The sequence below is a fragment of the Leopardus geoffroyi genome, chromosome B1, assembly GCF_018350155.1.
Source record: "Leopardus geoffroyi isolate Oge1 chromosome B1, O.geoffroyi_Oge1_pat1.0, whole genome shotgun sequence".
In the NCBI taxonomy this organism is placed as follows: Eukaryota; Metazoa; Chordata; class Mammalia; order Carnivora; family Felidae; genus Leopardus; species Leopardus geoffroyi.
The window spans coordinates 106,012,258-106,031,799 of NC_059327.1; positions in this window are offsets into that span (position 1 = coordinate 106,012,258).

Genomic DNA, 19,542 nt, shown 5'->3' on the forward strand with positions numbered 1-19,542 from the left:
TTAAAGTTTTCAGTGTATGGTCTTTTACCTCCTTGGTTAAGCGTATTCCTAGATTTTTTTTTTTTGGTTCAATGGCATATGAGATTGATTAAATTTTTTTTCTGCTACTTTGTTCTTAGTGTATAGAAACACAATGGCTATCTGTATTTTAATTTTGTAGTCATCCACTTTACTGAATTTATTATTTCTAATGATTGTTAGTGGAATCTCCAAGTTTTATTATATATAATATTATGTTATCTGCAAATAGTGACAGTTTTAATTATTTACTACAAATTTGAGTGTATTGTATTTCTTTTATTTGTATGATTGCTATGGTTAGGACTTCTAGTACTATGTTGAATAAAAGTGGTAAGAGTGGACAACGTTGTCTTGTTCTTAATCTTAGAGGAAAAACCTTCAGCTTTTTACCATTGAATATGATGGTAGCTATGGGTTTTTCATATTTGGCCTTTATTATGTTGAGATATGTATCCTTTAAATCCACTTTGTTGAGAGTTTTTGTCTCAAACGGATGTTGAATTTTGTCAAATGCTTTCTTTGCATCTATTGGGATAATCCTATGGTTGTTATCCTTCATTTGGTATATCATATAGATAAATTTACAAGGATTTAATCATTTTTTGCATCCGAAATGGAATAAATTTCTCTTGATGATGGATAATGATCTTTTTAATGTGTTGTTAAATACAGTTTGCTGCTATGTGGCTGAGGATTTTTGTATTTATGTTCATTAGGGATAATGGACTTAAGTTTTCTATTTTGTAGTTTTTGTTTTTAACATCAAAGTAATACTGATGGCTTCATAGAATAATTTTGAAAGTTTTCTTCTACTTTTTGGAGAAAAATAGGTATTAACTCTTCTTTAAATGCTTGATACAACTCACCTGTGAAGTTATTTGGTCTTGGGCTCTGTTCAGTTGGAAGTTTTTTTATTACTAACTCAATTTTCTTACTAGCAATTGGTCTTTTCAAATTTTCCATTTCTTCTTGATTTAGTGTTAGAAGGTTGTATGATTCTGGGAATTTATCAGTCTTCTAGGTTGTCCAATTTGTTGGCATATAGAATCTCTTATAATCCTTTGTATTTCTGTGTTGTTGATTTTTACTTCTCCTTCATTTCTGTATTAATTTGAGTCCTCTCTCTCTCTCTCTCTCTCTCCTTTTTGATGAGTCTGACTAAAGGTTTTTTTTTTTTTTGTTTTGTTTTTAATTTTGCTTATCTTTTCAAAGAACCAGGTTTTGGTTTCATTGATCTTTTCGATTTTTTTTGGTCCTGTTTCATTTATTTCAACTCTGATCCTTATTATTTTTTTCCTTCTACTAACTTTGGACTTTTCTTGTTTTTCTTTTTCTAATTCTGTTAGGTGTAACCTTAGCTTGTTTATTTGAGATTTTTCTTCTTTCTTGAAGCAGACTTAAATCTCTACAAACCTCCCTTTTAGAACTACTTCTGCTGCATTGTAAAGATTTTGAATCATTGTGTTTTCATTTTCATTTGTCCTCATGTATTTCTTATGTCCTCTTTAATTTCTTTGTTGACCTGTTGGTTGTTTGGAAGCATGTTGTTCACCCTTCATGTGTTTGTGTTTTTTCCAGATTTTTTTTCTTGCAGTTGATTTCTGACTGTTTTGGTCAGAAAAGATGTTTGATACCATTTCAGTCTTCTTACCTTTATTGATACCTGTTTTGTGGTCTACTATGTCATTTATCCTGGAGAATGTTCCATGTGCATTTGAAAAAAATATATGTGTATTCTTTTATTTTTGAAATGAATGTTCTGTATATTTCTGTTAAATTCATTAAATGTTCTGTATATGTCTATTAAATTCATTGAGTCTAACATATGGTTCAGAGCCACAGCTTCCTTTATTGACTTTCTGACTGGATTATCTGTCCATTTATTTAAGTGGGGTCTTTAAGCCCCCATTATTATTGCATTATTGTCAATCTCTCCCTTTATATCTGTTAATATTTGCCTTATGTATTCAGGAGCTCCTATGTTAGGTGCATAGATATTTTAAATTGTTATCCCTTTTTCTTGGATTGATCCCTTTATTATTATGTAATGTTTTCCTTTGTCTTGTTTAAAGTCTATTTCATCAGATAGAAGTACTGATACCCTGAAGCTTTTTTTCTACTTTATTTGCATGGTATTTCTTTTTCCATCTCTTCACTTTCAGTCTGTATGTGTCTTTGGTTCTGAAGTCTCTTGTAGACACATATAGGCAGGTCTTGTTTGTTTTATCTATTTAGTCACTCTGTGTCTTTTGATTGGAGCATTTAGTCCATTTACATTTAAAGTTATTGATAGGTATGTACTTTTGGCTATTTTGTTCATTGTTTTCTGGTTCTTTTTGTAGTTTTCAGTCTTTGCTTCTCTTACTCTCTTGTGATTGATTTAGTGTTATACTTAGATTCCTTTGTCTTTATTTATTTATTTTTTTGTCTATTATAGGTTTTGGTGTGTGGTTACTGTAAGATTTATATATAGCAGGCTATATTAATTTCATGGTTGCTTAAGATCAAACATATTCTAAAAGTACTATGTATTTACTTCCCCCTCTAACTTTTCTGTTTGATATTGTATTTTACATCTTTCTATTTTATGAACCCATTAATTACTATAGTTAGATATAATTGATCTTCCATTCTTATCTCTTATTAGCTGTATAAGTGATTGTGTTACCACCTTTATTGTATTCTGCTTTTACTAGTGATTTTTTTCTCATATTTTTTCTTAAAGTTATAATGTTTTCTGGTTAAAGAAGTTCCATTAACATTTCCAGCAAGGATGATTTTGTGGTGGTAAATTCAACTTTTGTTTATCTGGGAAACTATCCTTCAATTCTGAATGATGAATTTGCTGGGTAGTGTATTCTTGGTTGTAGTTTTTTTTTTCTTCAGTATTTTGCATATATCATACCACTCCCTTCTGGCTTGTAAAGTTTCTGCTGGAAAAAAAACAAAAAAACAAAAATCTACTGATAGTCTTATAGGATTTTCCTTGTGTGTTACTAGCTGCTTTTCTCTTCTTGCTGCTTTTAAGAATCTCTCTTTATCTTTAAATTTTGATATTTTATTAATTATGTGTCTTGTTGTGGACCTTTTTAGGTTCATTTTATGTTGGGCTCTCTGTGCTTTCTGAATCTCAATGTCTGTTATTTTCCTCAGGTTAGGGAAATTTTCAGCTATTATTTTTTTCAAATAAGTTTTCTGCACCATTCTCTCTCTCTCTTTTCCTTTTGGAACTCCTATTATATGAATGTTAATAATATCTTGATGTTTTCCCAGAGATCCCTAAACCAATCCTCATTTTTAATTTTTTTTTCTTTTTGCTGTTTAGCTTTAATGTTTTTCAAGACTGTCTTCCAGATCACTGGTTTGTTCTACTAATTTACTGTTTATTCCCTCTAGGGAATTTTTCATTTCAGTTATTGTATTCTTCATCTCTGATTTAAAAAAAAAATATTTCTATATAGCTGTTGAAGTTGTCACTGAGTTTTTCAATTTCTCTCTCAAGTCTGAAGAGAAATTTTATGATCATTACTTTGAACTTTTTTTTAATCAGGTAAATTACATCCATTTTGTTTATTCCTTTTTTTGAAGTTTTTTTTTCCTTTGGAGCATATTCTTCTCTCTCTCTCTCTCTCTCTCTCTCTCTCTCTCTCTCTCTTTTTAACTTGCTATGTCTGTATGAATTAGATGGCATGGCTACTTCTCCTAGTCTTGAATAAATAGCCTTGTGTAGGGACATCTGTTGTGTAGATTGTCAGCACCTGTCATCTTTGGCTGCTGGCTATGGCTATAGTTGTTGTGGGCTCGGGGTCCCTGGGCACTCTACACCTGGGCTCCCTGATGGGATGGCTGGAACTGAAGTAGGCACACTCTGGATGGTCCCAGTACATTCTACATAGAAAGTGTCCATGTGGGACAGGTAGAGCTAAAACAGTCATAGGCTGGAAGTGGGATATCCCAGGGCACTCCATACAAGAAGCTCTTTGGTGGGGCTGCAGGGGTTGAAGCAGATGTAGGCCAGTGGTTCTAGGGTGCTTCACATATGTCAAACCCTGGTGGGACAGTTGAAACTGAAATGGGTGCAAGTTGGGCAATCCCAGGGTGCTCCATGCAGAAAGTGCCCTGACAAGTCATCTGGAACTGAAGTGGGTGTGAGACTGGCATGTCCTGTGGTCCAATGCTCCTATGACACCTTGTAAGAGAGCTATAGCTGTACTTCACACTTTCTGGATGTTCCTGGGATTGCCTTGGTGGGATGATTTGAGCTTGGGCAGGTCAGGGGATCCACTTTGAAGGGATGATTGGTGTGGCCTAGGGGCCTAGATCTCTCTATGGCAGACAGCTTGGCAGGGTGGCAAAAACCTTGCTCCTATCTGTGCTACCAAGCTGTGGGGGGGAGGCATGTAAACAGTGTTGCTTGCAACCCCTCCAACCCCAGAGAGCACTCCCATAGCCCCTCTATGGCTTTGTCCTTTATGTTACAGTTATTCTTTTAAACCTTGGCTTTTTTTCTGTGCCCCAAGGTGGCTGGGACTAGTAGAGTCAGGCCAGCTAAGACACTTGGGCTTTGCTTCTATTTGTGCTGTCAAGGTGAAAATGGAATACAAACAGTGGCATTCACCAGCCTCTCTGACCCCAGAGAGTGTTCTCTCTCTCTCTCTTTTTAAAATTTATTTGTTTTTGAGAAAATAGAGAGCAAACTGAGGAGAGGCAGAGAGAGAGAGAGACAGAATCCCAAGCAGGCTCTGTGCTGCCAGTGCAGAGCCTGATGCAGGGCTCAAACTCACAAGCCATGAAATCGTTACCTGAGCCAAAGTTGAGTCAGATGCTTAATTGACATGAGCCACCCAGGCACCCCACACATAGAGTGTCCTACAGGTTCTTAACTGTTTGGCAGACATAGGCTGGTTCCTTTAATTTTTTTTTCAATGTTTATTTATTTTTGGGACAGAGAGAGACAGAGCATGAACGGGGGAGGTGCAGAGAGAGAGGGAGACACAGAATCGGAAACAGGCTCCAGGCTCTGAGCCATCAGCCCAGAGCCTGATGCGGGGCTCGAACTCACGGACCGCGAGATCGTGACCTGGCTGAAGTCGGACGCTCAACCGACTGCGCCACCCAGGCGCCCCAGGCTGGTTCCTTTAAAATTAAACCAAGGCTTTTTTTTCTGTGCCCCTGAGTGGACACATTTGCCCCTGGTTCCTCAGTACTATCCCTCCCCATTACAGTTCACAACATTGGGTATGGGGTTCCTGTGACTACTGTGTCTTCATCTCTTCCATGCTCTGTGTGGTCCCTCTATTTTTTGTTGTGCAGAAGGTATTCAATCAGCCCTCAATTCTTCAGGAAGAATTGCTCAATATGAAGGTATAGATTTGGTGTGTCTATAGGAGGAAGTGAGTTCAGGGTCTTCCTATATCATTATTTTGGACCCTCTTCTGAACATCTTTATGTACTTTTTGAGACAAAATGTTTGTAGACAGGAATAGGGATGGACAGATTATTAGGAGCTTTACCAAAATATTATCAGTAGTTTCTTGAGCAATATGATTCCTGAATTCAAGCTTCATTTTATGTCTCCATATTTATTACTTCCAATTTTCTAAAAGATAACATTTTTATAATCAGAAAAAGGCTTTAAAAGAAAATTGGAAATTGTAAGTTTTACTGAAAATCTTGTGTGATAAAAACATTAACATAGAATATACAGGAGGAGAATAAGCACTGTGTAAATTATTCATCTGTATGGAGAAATTCAAAAGACTTCATGAGTTCTTCAGTTTCTATTTTTCAGGAGCACTGGACTTTGAGAAAAATGGGAATTTTTGACAGATGCATTTATAGCACGATAGCCACCATTATTTAACCTCACGTTTTCTAAGCTATTTGTATAGATTACATCAAACATATCATGATAGGCTAGATGATGATCACTCCCCAAAAAAGCCTATGCTTAAATCCCCAGAACCTGTGAGTGTTATTTTACATGGCAAAAGAGACTTTGTAAATGTGGTTTCAAATCTTGAGATGTAGAAATTATCCTGGATTACAATGTGGGATCAAGGTAATCACAAATATCCTTATAAAAGAAAGGCAAAAGGATCAGAATCGGAAAAATAGTGTGCAAGTGGAAGTAGGGTCAATGAAGGAGACAACAACAGTATGCTTCTGTCTTTGAAGATAGGGGAAGAGGTTATAAGCCAAGGAACACAGGTAAATTTAGACTCTGGCAAAGGCAAGAAAATGGATTATCCCTTAGGGGCATCAGAAAGAAACAGCTCTGCTGACACCTAAACTTTAGCCTAATGAAATTAAGTTGGGGCTTTTGACTTAGAAATATAATAAGTTTGTATTTTGAGCTAAAAGTTTGAGGTGGTTTGGTAAAGCAGCAATAGGAAACAAATACAGTTAATTTCTTTTTATTTCCATGAGTTCAAAAGTCCATTAGAAATAATCCAATTCATACTCATACTTCGTATAAAATCCAGTTAAACTCATAACTCACACATACTTATGTTAATTTTTGTAATTTATTGTTTTCACAGAAGCATATTGGTATAGAAGGGATTTCAGGTTTACATACTGCTTCCAAGAAGTAATTATGAAAACTTTTAGTACCACCTGAGTTTTTATATAAGTCCACATGTGAAAAACATTTTCTGTGTCAGGTTTACCTAACATGATGTGACTTTACAAGACCTTTCTAATAATCACTAAAGGGTTGACTATGAATCTTTGTCATCATTAGCAAGTTCATTATGTAGACAACTAGGAATTTTTGTTTGTAGATGTACTAATACAACAGCAACATAAAATGAATATTTACTCAGGATCTTTGCTGGGAAACTTTGGATCTGAATACTCTTTTCTTAGATGAAAATCACACCCTATATTGTGATGTGTTATAAGCAAATGGTTTTAGAAATGAGGACATTGGGGCACCTGGGTGGCTCAGTTGCTTAAGTGTCTGACTCGGTTTTGACTCGTGTCATGATCTCACAATTCGTGAGACTGAGCCTTGCACTGGGCTCTGCACTGACAGATCAGAGCATACTTGGGATTCTCTCTCCATATCTCTCTGCCCCTCTTCTGCTCGCTCACTTTCTCTCTCTCTTTCAAAATAAATAATTAACATTGAAGAAAATAAAAAAGAAGTGAGGACATCAGTTTTCACTACAGAGCTGTCTTTTACATCAGGCAGCTAATTTGGGCCCTGCATGTAGATGTGTTTTACAATATGAAGTGAGAAACTTAGGAATTATATCTCCATGATGTCGAACAATGACTCTAAAGTGGATTACTCCTACTACAATAAAACTTTCTTGTCCTTAACTGTATAATTAAAACTTAAAAACAATTTCTGGGACAACTAAGGCAATAATCCACAGGAGTCAATTTTATGTGTTGGAGAGAAAGAATGAGTTCTTACATGGAAATCTGTGGAAGATTGAATAATATCACTGGTGGTGGGAAAGACATGTTTGGGAGGATCAGTGCTTGCTCATATAATGGGCAAAATAGTTGAGTCAGCCTACCACAAATTACAGAAGATGTGTTCTATGGAATGTAATTTTTATTTGGAAACTTATGAATCTAATAGTCTAAATGGAAACCTATCTTATATATGATTATAAAGATGTAGTTTATAAAGTATGCCTCATCCTTTATATTTAAATTTCATGTTCCATGGGGTCATTTTTCTTAAAAAATGATATTTTTAGTTAAAATACATTCATTTCTTCATGTCATGGACTTTGCCTTTGCTTCATCTTTCTGAAAAATTATATATATATATATATATATATATATATATATGCTATGGCATATATATGGTACATAATATAACACACATATATATCATTTAAAATTATATATTATAACTGAGTAATTCTAAATAGAGTCTTAGTTTTATCCTTTTATTCCACTGTTATAGAAAATGAGATTACCATAAAGGAGGAGTCTACATTAAGAAAAACAAAATGTCTGCTAAATTGGCTTTTCCTCCCTGGTAGGCTGACTGTGTTGCATTGACTATAAACCATGGTTACCATGCATTTAATGAATTTTCTTCTAGCAAGTTAGCATCTCTTTGCTTAAAATTATTTACTGCTTTTATTTGGGAGTGGCTGCTGATCATAGCTTTTGTTACAGCAGAAGGATTGTGTCTTATCCCGACATCCTTTCCTAATTTTTGAAATGAACTAGTAGTTCTGTCATTTATACAATTTGATAAATAATAGCTGTTGAATGTATTGTTTTTTAAATTTTTTTAATGTTTATTTTTGAGAGAGAGAAAGAGACAGAACACAAGTGGGGTGGGGCAGAGAGAGAGGGAGATACAGAATCTGAAACAGTCTTGGGCTCTGAGCTGTTAGCACAGAGCCCAATGCAGGGCTAGAACTCACGAACTGTGAAATCATGACCTGAGCCGAAGTCAAACACTTAACCAACTGAGCCATCCAGGTGCCCCGAATGTATTGTTTTTGAAAGCCGTTTCTTGCATTACCTTGGCAATGTCTATTAAATGGCTGATCAACGTCTATTGGATAGAAAATATTAATTCTTTATAGGAAAATAATTGAGCCCTGAGACAGAGGAACATAAATATAAAATACATTGCCTTTAATTCCTTTTCCCATTTCCAAAGTTCACAGTCTGTTGGGAGATATTTGTTAGAATGATGTATGTGTTTAATTTCATCCAAATAAGCAGAAGAAGAAGTTTGAGATTTTAAGCATACTTTGTTTATTACAACTTTACAAATTAGTTGTGATCTATAGTTTCATTCTGTTTTTAGAGAAATAGAAGTTTGTCTTTTTTATTCTTTGATTTACATTATTGATCTGGGACCATCTTAATTCTCATGTAACTACATACATCTTCATTATGTCACAGGAAGCACTGAACACCTTGCTTCTCTATTGCTTTGGCAATTTCATCAACCTTTTGTATTGTGCACTTCGAGTCAGGTAGCAACTGGAGATCAATGTGGAGAATAACAAGGACCTCTCAGGGCTGTAAAACCTCTTCTCTTGAGTGCCATTGCTACATTTGTTCCATGAGAAAGAATTTATGAATACTACTGTTGTATTTTTATGACTCCATAAGCTAGTTTTAAGACTTGGGCTAAATAATTTACACCACTTCTGTTTTGCTAAATCCCTAGTATTGCCACATTTTTTTTCCTTTTTGCTTGTAGCTGACTAAACAAGTTCACATCAGTTATAAGCATCATCCAAACGCTTCCTGTGATAGGCTATTCATTTGCTTAAGAAGATAACAAAAATTTTTACATGAAGTATTCCAAAATATTGGCATTCTATCTGTGGCAGGGATGACTACCGATGCAAAACCAAATCATGATCCCATTCCACCATGTAGAGTTATTGCACAAAATTGGCAGCCTGACCAATATCAATATTTCCTGCTTAACAAAAGGTGAACATAAGAAACACCTGTATTTCCAGCCAAGGCAATTAAAATGTGGAAATGACTTTACCACCTTCTTTCTCCTTGGTTTTGCTCACTAGATGGCAATGGATAATCTTGAAAGCCACATGTTGCAGAAGTCAGAGACTGTCAGCCTCTTAGATGGCATTTTTAAGCCATTTTATTTCAACCCATAATATTTAATGAGAATCCAAAATATGACATACTTGTAGCAACTTTTAGCTGGTTTAAATTTGACTATTAGTTTTAGGCTGATTATATTTTGGAATTTTATGTTAATTTTTTAATGAAATAGAAAAACTAAGGATGAAAAAAATGAGGTAGGTAGGTGATAGAGATCCCAGATCTTCTTTTCCTGCTTCTCTATAGAGATTAAAACAAACAAACAAACAAACAAACAAACAAAAAGAGTATAGAAGCATTTTAAGCCAGACAGTAACATGCTTATTTCTTAATTTTCAAAGAAATCACAATGCTGGCAGTAATGGGATAAATGAGACCTCAGTATATACTTTGGGATATACTTTGGCCTCAGGATAGATCAGCGTTGTGTATATAGAGAATTGTACTATTATTATTGATAACAGATATCAGGACAATTTTTATATAAGTGCACAACAAAGCGTTAAATCAGCAGGTCTAGGGTTTTCAAATCCTGCACATTCAGAAAAAGAAAAGAAAGTGAGAGAGAGAGAGAGAGATTGAGAGAGAAACAGAGAAACATCCCAAAACCAAAACCTGGCCTTGTCAGGCTCCTGGAAGATAATTTCTGAACCCTTAGACTATCTTGACTAATAAGAGTTGTTTTTTTGTTTGTTTGTTTTGTTTTGTTTTTTATAACTAGGCTCTAGGCCACACCTGATAGTTTAGGCTAACAATGTAATTTATGGTGGAGGCTAGACTAGGAATGGAGCATATGGCAATAGATGAGGCTCAAAAATTAGCAGCACGCAGGCTGGTACTCCTACGGGATATACTCTGCCATCACTTGGATGTTCAGTGAACACAATGATATGAGCCACCAGGGTAAGCATGTCTAGTCCACTGCATATTTGTGATGCAGATGCCATCACTTCTGTTACAGAAGACACGATATTCCCTCTGAAATTCAGTTTTGGTAACATGACGCTTATGTTCCTGAAGCAAGGAACTTGTGAATATTCTTCTCCTTCTTCTGCAGGATATCAAGGGCTCTGGAAATTATGAAACATGTCCTTAAGGTTGTGACAGGAACAAGTGACATTGCTATATGGACCACTTTCTGAACCATGGAGAAAAGATCATGAGAATTTTTTTTTGTCAATCTAATAACTAGAAAGTAGAAACTTACTAATGTCTTAATTTGTGTAACTCAGTACTTTTTACCTGAGCATCTTGAATTTTTAATAAGTCAGTTGTCTATGGCTATTCTACAGATTGGCTAGATGAATAGGGATGGTTTCTGTCACTCATATTCATCCTTAGGCGAAGAGTTAAAGCCAGAGTATAAACTGAAAGCTAGAGTCTGTGTCGTAGGCTGCATAAGAGCCATAAAGAGCTGTGAATTTGCCTTAAATTACCTCTATGTGGCAAAGGAATTGCTTTGTATTTTTAATTTTATTATTTTTTTAATTTAAGTTTTTATTTTAATTCCAGTTAACACATAGTGTTATATTAGTTTTAGGTATACAATACAGTGATTTAACACTTCCATACATCACCCTGTGTTCTCATGAAAATTGCACTCCTTAATTCCCATCACCTATTTCTACCAATGATCCCTCCTCCCCTCTGGTAACCATCAGATACCTCTGCATATTTAAGAGTCTGTTTCTTACTTTCTCTTTCTCTCTTTCTCTCTCTCATTTTCTTTTCCCTTTGTTCATTTGTTTTGTTTCTTAAATTCCACATGAGTGTAATCATATGGTATTTATCTTTCTCTGACTGACTTCTTTCCCTTATAGTCTCTAGCTCTATCCATGTCATTGCAAATGGCAAGATTTCATTTTTATGGCTGAATAGTATTATTCCACTGTGTGTGTGTGTGTGTGTGTGTGTGTGTGTGTGTGTGTATGTATATAATCATCATCATCTTTATCCATTTCTTTATCCATTCATCAATAGATGGACATTTGGGTTGCTTCCATATTCTGGCTATTGTAAATAATGGCTGCTATAAACAGTGGTGTATGTATCCCTTTGAATTAGTGTTCTTGTATTCTTTGGGAAAGACATGTAGTACGGTTGATGGATCATAATGTTGTTCTATTTTTAACTTTTTCGGGAACCTCCATACTGTGTTCCACAGTAGCTGCATCAGTTTTCATTCCCACCCACAGTGAATGAGTGTTCCTTTTTCTCCACATCCTTACCAACACCTGTTGTTTGTGCTGTTGTTGATTGTAGCCATTCTGTCGGGTGCGAGGTATATATCATTGTAGTTTTGATTTCCATTTCCCTGATGATAAGTGATGATGAGCATCTTTTATTGTGTCTGGTCTTCTGCTCATTTTTAATTGGATTATTTGTTTTAGGGTGTTGAGTTTTATAAGTTCTTTATATATATTGGTTACTAGCCCTTTATTGGATATATCATTTGCAAATATCTTCTCTCATTCTATATGCTGCCTTTTAGTTTTGTTGTTTCCTTTGCTGTGCAGAAGCTTGATATTTTGATGTAGTTCACATATGTATTTTTCTTATGTTTCCCTTGTCTCGGGAGACACATCATAACAAAAGTTGCTACAGCTGGTGCAAAAGAAATTACTGCTTGTGTGTTCTCTTCTAGGATTTTTTGTTCATTTGGTACTATTGTGAAGAATATATATATATATATATATATATATATATATATATTCCCACCCAATATCCAATTTATATTTATAAATTTATATCCAAGTTAGCATCTAGTGCAACAATGATTTCAGGAGTAGATTCCTTAATGCCTCTTACCCATTTAGCCAATCTCCCCTCCCACAACCCCTCCAGCAACCCTCTGTTTGTTCTCTATGTTTAAGAGTCTCTTATATTTTGTCCCCCTCCCTGTTTTTATATTATTTTTGCTTCCCTTCCTTTATGTTCATCTGTTTTGTATCTTCAAGTCCTCATTTGAGTGAAGTCCAATGATATTTGTCTTTCTCTGACTGACTAATTTCACTTAACATAATACCCTCTAGTTCTATCCACATAGCTGCAAATGGCAAGATTTCATTCTTTTTGATTGCCCATGTATGTATGTATGTATGCACACATATACATACACCACATCTTTATCCATTAATGCACCAATGGACATTTGAGCTCTTTCCATACTCTGGCTAATGTTGATAGTGCTGCTATAAACATTCGGGTGCATGTGCCCTTTGAAACACCACACCTGTATCCCTTGGATAAATATCTAGGTGCAATTGCTGGATTGTAGGGTATTTCTACTTTTAATTTTTTGAGAAACTTCCATACTGTTTTCCAGAGTGGCTGCACCAGTTTTCATTCCCACCAGCAATGCAAAAGAGATCCTCTTTCTCTGCATCCTCGCCAACATCTGTTGATGGCTGAATTGTTAATGTTAGCCATTGTGACAGGTGAGAGGTGGTGTCTCATTTTGGTTTTGATTTGTATTTCCCTGATGAAGAGTGATGTTGAGCATCTTTTCATGTGTCTGCTAGCCATCTGGATGTCTTCTTTGGAGAAGTGTCTATTCATGTCTTTTGTCCATTTCTTCACTGGGTTATTTGTTGGATGTTGAGTCTGATAAAATCTTTATAGATTTTGGATACTAACCCTTTATCTGATGTGTCATTTGCAAATATCTTCTCCCATTCCATTGGTTGCCTTTTAGTTTTTCAGGTTGTTTCCTTTATTGTGCAGAAGTTTTTATTTTTATGAGGTCCCAGTAGTTTATTTTTGCTTTTGTTTCCCTTGCCTCCAGAGATGTGTTGAGTAAGAAGTTGCTGTGTCCGAGGTCAAAGAAGGTTTTGCCTGCTTTCTCCTCAAGGATTTTGATGGCTTCCTGTCTTACATTTAGGTGTTTCACCAACTTTAAAAAAAAGATTAATGTTTATTTATTTTTAAGAGGTGGAGGGGAGGGAGGGAGGGAGAGAGAGAGAGAAGGTGAGGCAGAGAGAGAGGGAAACATAGAATCCTAAGCAGGCTCCAGGCTCTGAGCTGTCAGCATGGAGCCCAACATGGGGCTCAAACCCATGGACCACGAGATCATGACCTGAGCCTAAGTGGGATGCTTAACTGACTGAGCCACCCAGGTGCCCCTATCTTTCATTCATTTTGAGTTTATTTTTGTGTATGTTGTAAGAAAGTCGTCCAGGTTCATTTTTCTTCATATTGCTGTCCAGTTTTCCCAGCACAACTTCCTGAAGAGAATGTTTTTATTCATTGGATATTCTTCCCTGCTTTGTCAAAGATTAGTTGGCTCTACATTTATGGGTCCATTTCTGGGTTCTCTTTTCTGTTCCATTGATCTGAGTGTCTGTTTTTGTGCCAGTACCATACTGTCTTGATGATTTCAGCTTTGTAATACAGCTTGAAGTCCAGGATTGTGATGCCTCCAGCTTTGGTTTTCTTTTTCAAGATTGCTTTGGCTATTTGGGGTCTTTTCTGGTTCCATAAAAATTTTAGGATTGTTTGTTCCAGTTCTGTGAAGAATGCTGGTGTTATTTTGATAAGGATTGCATTAATATGTATATTGCTTTGGGTAGTATCTACATTTTAACAATATTTGTTCTTCCAATCCAGAAGCATGGAATATTTTTCCATTTTTTGTGTGTCCTCAATTTCTTTCATAAGCTTTCTATAGTTTTCAGTGTATAGGTTTTCACCTCTTTGGTTGGGTTTATTCTTAGGTATTTTATAGTTTTTTGTACAACTGTAAATGGGATCGATTCCTTGATTTCTCTTTCTGTTGCTTCATTATTGGTGTCTAGGAATGCAACTGATTTCTGTGCATTGATTTTATATTCCATGACTTTGCTGAATTCATGGATCAGTTCTATCAGTTTTTTGGTGGAATCTTTTGAGTTTTCCATATAGAGTATCATATCATCTGCAGAGAGTGAAAGTTTGACTTCCTCCTGGCCATTTTGGATGCCTTTTATTCCTTTGTGTTTGATTGCTGAGGCTAAGACTTCTAATACCATGTTGAATAACAGTGGCGAGAGTGGACATCCGTGTCATGTTCCCTGACATTAAAGGGAAAGCTCTCAGTTTTTCCCTATTGAGGATATTAGCAATGGGTCCTTCATATATGAATTTTATGATCTTGCGGTATGATCCTTCTATTCCTTCTATCTTGAGGGTTTTTATCATGAAGGGATGCTACATTTTGTCAAATGCTTTCTCTACATCTATTGAGAGGGTCATGTGGTTCTTGTCCTTTCTTTTATTGATGTGATGTATCACATTGATTATTTTGCTGATATTGAACCATCCCTGCATCCCAGATATAAATCCCACTTGTTTGTGGTAAATAATTCTTTTAATGTACTGTTGTATCCAGTTGGCTAGTATCTTGTTGAGGATTTTTGCATCCATGTTCATCAGGGTAATTGGTCTATAGTTCTCCTTTTTAGTGGGGTCTTTGTCTGATTTTGGAATCAAGGTAGTGCTAGCTTCATAGAATGATTTTGGAAGTTTACCAGAACCTGGCCATTCAGAAAAGTATCTACTGTGTGTTGCTTATACCCTGCTGCTGTGTCTGAGTCAATTTTTCTTTCAGGGCAGTTGTCTGCACTGACTCTGCCTTTTGTTTGCTGTACTTGCTTTCTGTAGTATTAGTGGTACCCATGCAGGCCAGTTCTGGGAGGGGATGGGGGATGTGCCTGCTGTGGAGCTTGGGAGCTGGGTGGTGATGAGTAAAATTTGTGCTGGGCCACTAGTCCTATGTTAGATCACCTGAAATACTGTGGCAGCTGGGGGCTGCACATCAGGGTTACTGGGGACACGAGGCTAGGTACAGCTCCCAACAGTGGCTGAGAGCATGTGGATGAGCAGCATGCACAACTGCATCTATGGGTGCCTGGCTGGGCAGGTGTGCCATGACACCTGGTGGCCCATGGCTTGGTGCAGCACATGATGGTGGCTGGGCAAGGTGCATGACAGTGGCTGTGGGCACATGCCTGGTCAAGGCGCAGTAAATGTGCCTGGAGTGTGGTGGTAGCTATGTACTAGGCCATTGGGCAGGGTGCCTGCATCGCTTTGAAAAAATTTGCCCTGAGCCTGGGGCTGAGATCAGCAGGCTTGGAGTGGATGATTCCTTGGGAAAACTCATTAACATGGCACACTGCTAGTGTGTTAGGTAGCAACAATCTGTGTAGCCCCACCTTCTACAGGTGTCTCTGTATTTATGCTGGGGGGCAGGGGAGGAAAATCACACCTGCCAGGTCATTTTCAGAGAAGTCAGGCAACATGCTCTGGAATCAGTATGAACATATCTGTCTTCTATTTGCCCTCAGTTTCAGGTAAACTGAAGTTTTTATGTTGCCTCTCCATGAAAGCTGTTGTCTCTCTAAGGAATCCAGATATCACTTGCCCTCCCAGCTCACCTAGTGCTGAGTCAGCTGACTTTTAAAGCTCTGGGTTCCAAGCCCCACTGGTTTTATAAACTTACAGAATTCAGCTCCTCTGGTTTTGAAAGCCAAACACTATGGGGGTTAGTCTTTCCCATGTGAGCACCCTGGTGTGAAGGCCCATTTCTCTGCTGTCTCTGCAAGCACAGCTCCCTCCCTCCCGCCCTCAGAACCCCTTTGCCTTACTGACCTTCCTAACCTTTCAGATGCAGATTCTTCTCTAGTTGTGGTTTCTGTTGCCAGTCTTCAGATGGCTCTCTGGTTTACTGACTTGGATGTGGATGATATCTAGTTGAAAATGTGGGACCAGATGAATTTAGGGTCCTCCTACTCTATCATCTTCCCAAGCTCCCCCAGCTTGTGTTTATACTTCTATATCCTGAAGGTGCTAATTTCAATTAATTACAACCTCTCACAATGAAGAAAAATAAATTTTCATTGAAGGCAAAATGCTGTAAGTTACTGGTAACTCAAAATGCTTTCCAGGTAATTCACTGCCCACAAAACACATTCTATTTAAGATTAAACCTTATTACATGATATTAAACCCACTTCAGAGCAGAACAAAATTGAAAGTAATCACCATATTATCTTCTATGTAGACTCTAAAGGCTTTGTTTTTTTAAATTCTGTTATTTAGTTATTAGCCCAACAAATTGAACTTTCTATTTTAGTTTGGATAACACTTTTGAGGGTTGGGTAATTAAAACATATATAATCTCTGACGTTGAGAGGTGTGTGTGTGTGTGTGTGTGTGTGTGTGAGATATGTAAACAAACTACAAAGAAACGTTGCTGATCCAATTTTTTAAAATATTTTTAAGAAATATTCTCGTCTCTGAGATGTAAAAATATACAACATCTTTAGTTATAAAACTAGACAAATATATTTTAAGTGTTAAAGCAAGGGAAGTTTGCTGGATTCCATTCTGCACACTCTCATTATTTCTCCAGGCAGAGTCTTTTTCAAACACAGTCACTTTTCACTTCTGTGGGGCTTGTAGCATCATTTTAATATGAATCAAATATATTTGAATTCCAACAGACACACACACACACACACACACACACACACACACACACACACCACACATACCACACACACACACACAATAACCCCATATTCCAAAGCAAACTGCAAAGTAAAATGTATTACTTATTTCATTTTTGAGGTCATAAATATGGGGGGTTTAGCTAGAATTGACATTGACATTATTTAAGTTCATCTGACCTTTTTCCAAATTCCCTTGAATACTGACTAAATAATGTGTGAAAGAAATATACACTATAAAATGTAATTAGAAAGTGCTAAACATTGGGGATACCGCGTGGCTTGGTCAGTGAAGCATCTGACTTTGGATTTCAGCTCCTGTCACAGTCTCACTGGTGGAATCCAGCCCTGCATCAGGCTCTGTGCTGATGGCACTTCTAGAACTTGCTTAGGATTCTCTCTCCTCTCTCTGCCCCTACCCACCACTCTCTCTAGCTTTCTCTCTCAGAAATAAAGAAATAAACTTTTAAAAAACCGTCAAAAAAGAAGGTACTAAACACTGGCACAAAATCACAGTCGTAATTTTACGAAGTATAACATAGCTTTTAAAATTTTTTTTAAGTTTATTTACGAGAGACAGAGCGTCAGTCGGGCCCGGCAGAGAGAGAGGGAGACAGAGGATCCAAAGCAGGCTCTGCACTGTCAGCTTGGAGCCTGAAATGGGGCTTGAACTCACGAATCCATGAAATCATGACCTGAGCAGAAGCCAAGAGTCAGACGCTTAACTGACTGAGCCACCCAGGTGTCCCAACACAACTTTTAGAGTACCTGAAAATTCCATGTACTTTGGAAAAATAAATAAAGTGTATTAATTTCATGGGCAAAATTGATATTATTTGACACAATTACTGCATCTAATGTAACTTCATATATTGCTGATAAAATATAACTCTTTAATTATGTTACATAGTGCTCGCTTCAGCAGCATTTAATTTAATTGCATTATGTATTTTACAGGAAAACATAAAATTTCTTTGAAATTTATGTCAAAAATATGTGCAATAGTTGAGGGTTTTTAAAATATAAAAAAATATAAATATATATTGAAAGTGATTACTTTCAATTTTGTTGTGCTGTGAAGTGGGTTTAATATATATAAAAGATTACCAAGTGAGAATCTTATACCTCTCCCTTTTTATCTCTTTGAGTTGTCTTTTTCTCTAATTGCTTTAAAGTATATTTATTGCCTATCAGAACTTCATATGTATATACTGTTTTGTTTTGATTAAAGATTAGTGAATTCTAGCACCTATTTTATGTCATACATTTCAACTTGAGCCACTGAAACTGAAAATAAGACTTTCTTATGGAACCAATGTTCTTTTATACTCATTTCAATATTAAATGATAATAAGTATATAAAAACCAAAAAAGTAAATACTAAACTTGACCTCATCAGTACATAATAAATGTAGATGGTGTTTCAATTAACACATTTTCTGCTTTGGAAATGGCATCAAATTGAGTGATTTTATTTTATTTTTTTAATTTGGCAGATAGTGTCCATTTTGAAATTCCAGAGTAAGAGAACATTCCTATGATCACATTAATAAAATAACCAAAAGGAAAAAGTATTTGTGAAAAGTCAAAGGAAAAAACAAATGGTGCAGGTTTTTTGTCTTTCTACTTTATCTCTTCTATTTTTTTTTTCTCTAAAAGAATAAACTTCTTTTGCCTCCCTATTGTTTACACTGTCTAGCAGAGTTAATATGCTATGGTTTGTGTCCTCAAACTCTCACAAACTATTACAGATTGAAAGAACATTTTGGTCTCTGAGCAGCATTTCAAGTCAAACATTACACTCTTGTAGACCATTGCTATGATCAATTTCAAGCAACAGTACTGATGTTATGACTATCTTTTAGAGACTGAAGTGTTGCTAAACTGAAAAGGACAACCAATATTGTAAGAATAAGCTTATTGGATTACTTCAAAAAAATGTGGTCAGAGAAAATAATCCAATATTTATTTTCTCAATAGAATTCTATGTTACTTTATTTTGTATACAAGGACTTCTCAAACTGAATTGATGAAATCATTAAAATATACAAAACCAGTTAAAGAAATCCATGTATTAGAAATGTTGAGATGGAAAGGGAAATAGATATTTTTTTAAAAACTTACCAGATTCAAATATCATATACACAAAGGTATTAAAGAGAGGTAGAAAGTTCAAACCAGTGAAGAAATAATAGAGGATTATAAAATGGTTAAGAACAATTCTAAATATTTTCTACTTTATTAACATATCCACAAAATAAATAAAAAAGTAAAATCCATTCCTCTTTAGGCTTTAAGTTGCAAAATAAAAATAAAAATAACATTTTTAAATGAATATAAGTAAATAGTATTTAAGAATTTAGATAGTGGGGTTCCTGAGTGGCTCCACCAGTTAAGCGTCTAACCTGGGCTCAAGTCATGATCTCACGGTTCATGGCTTCGAGTCTCACATCAGGCTCCGCTCTCA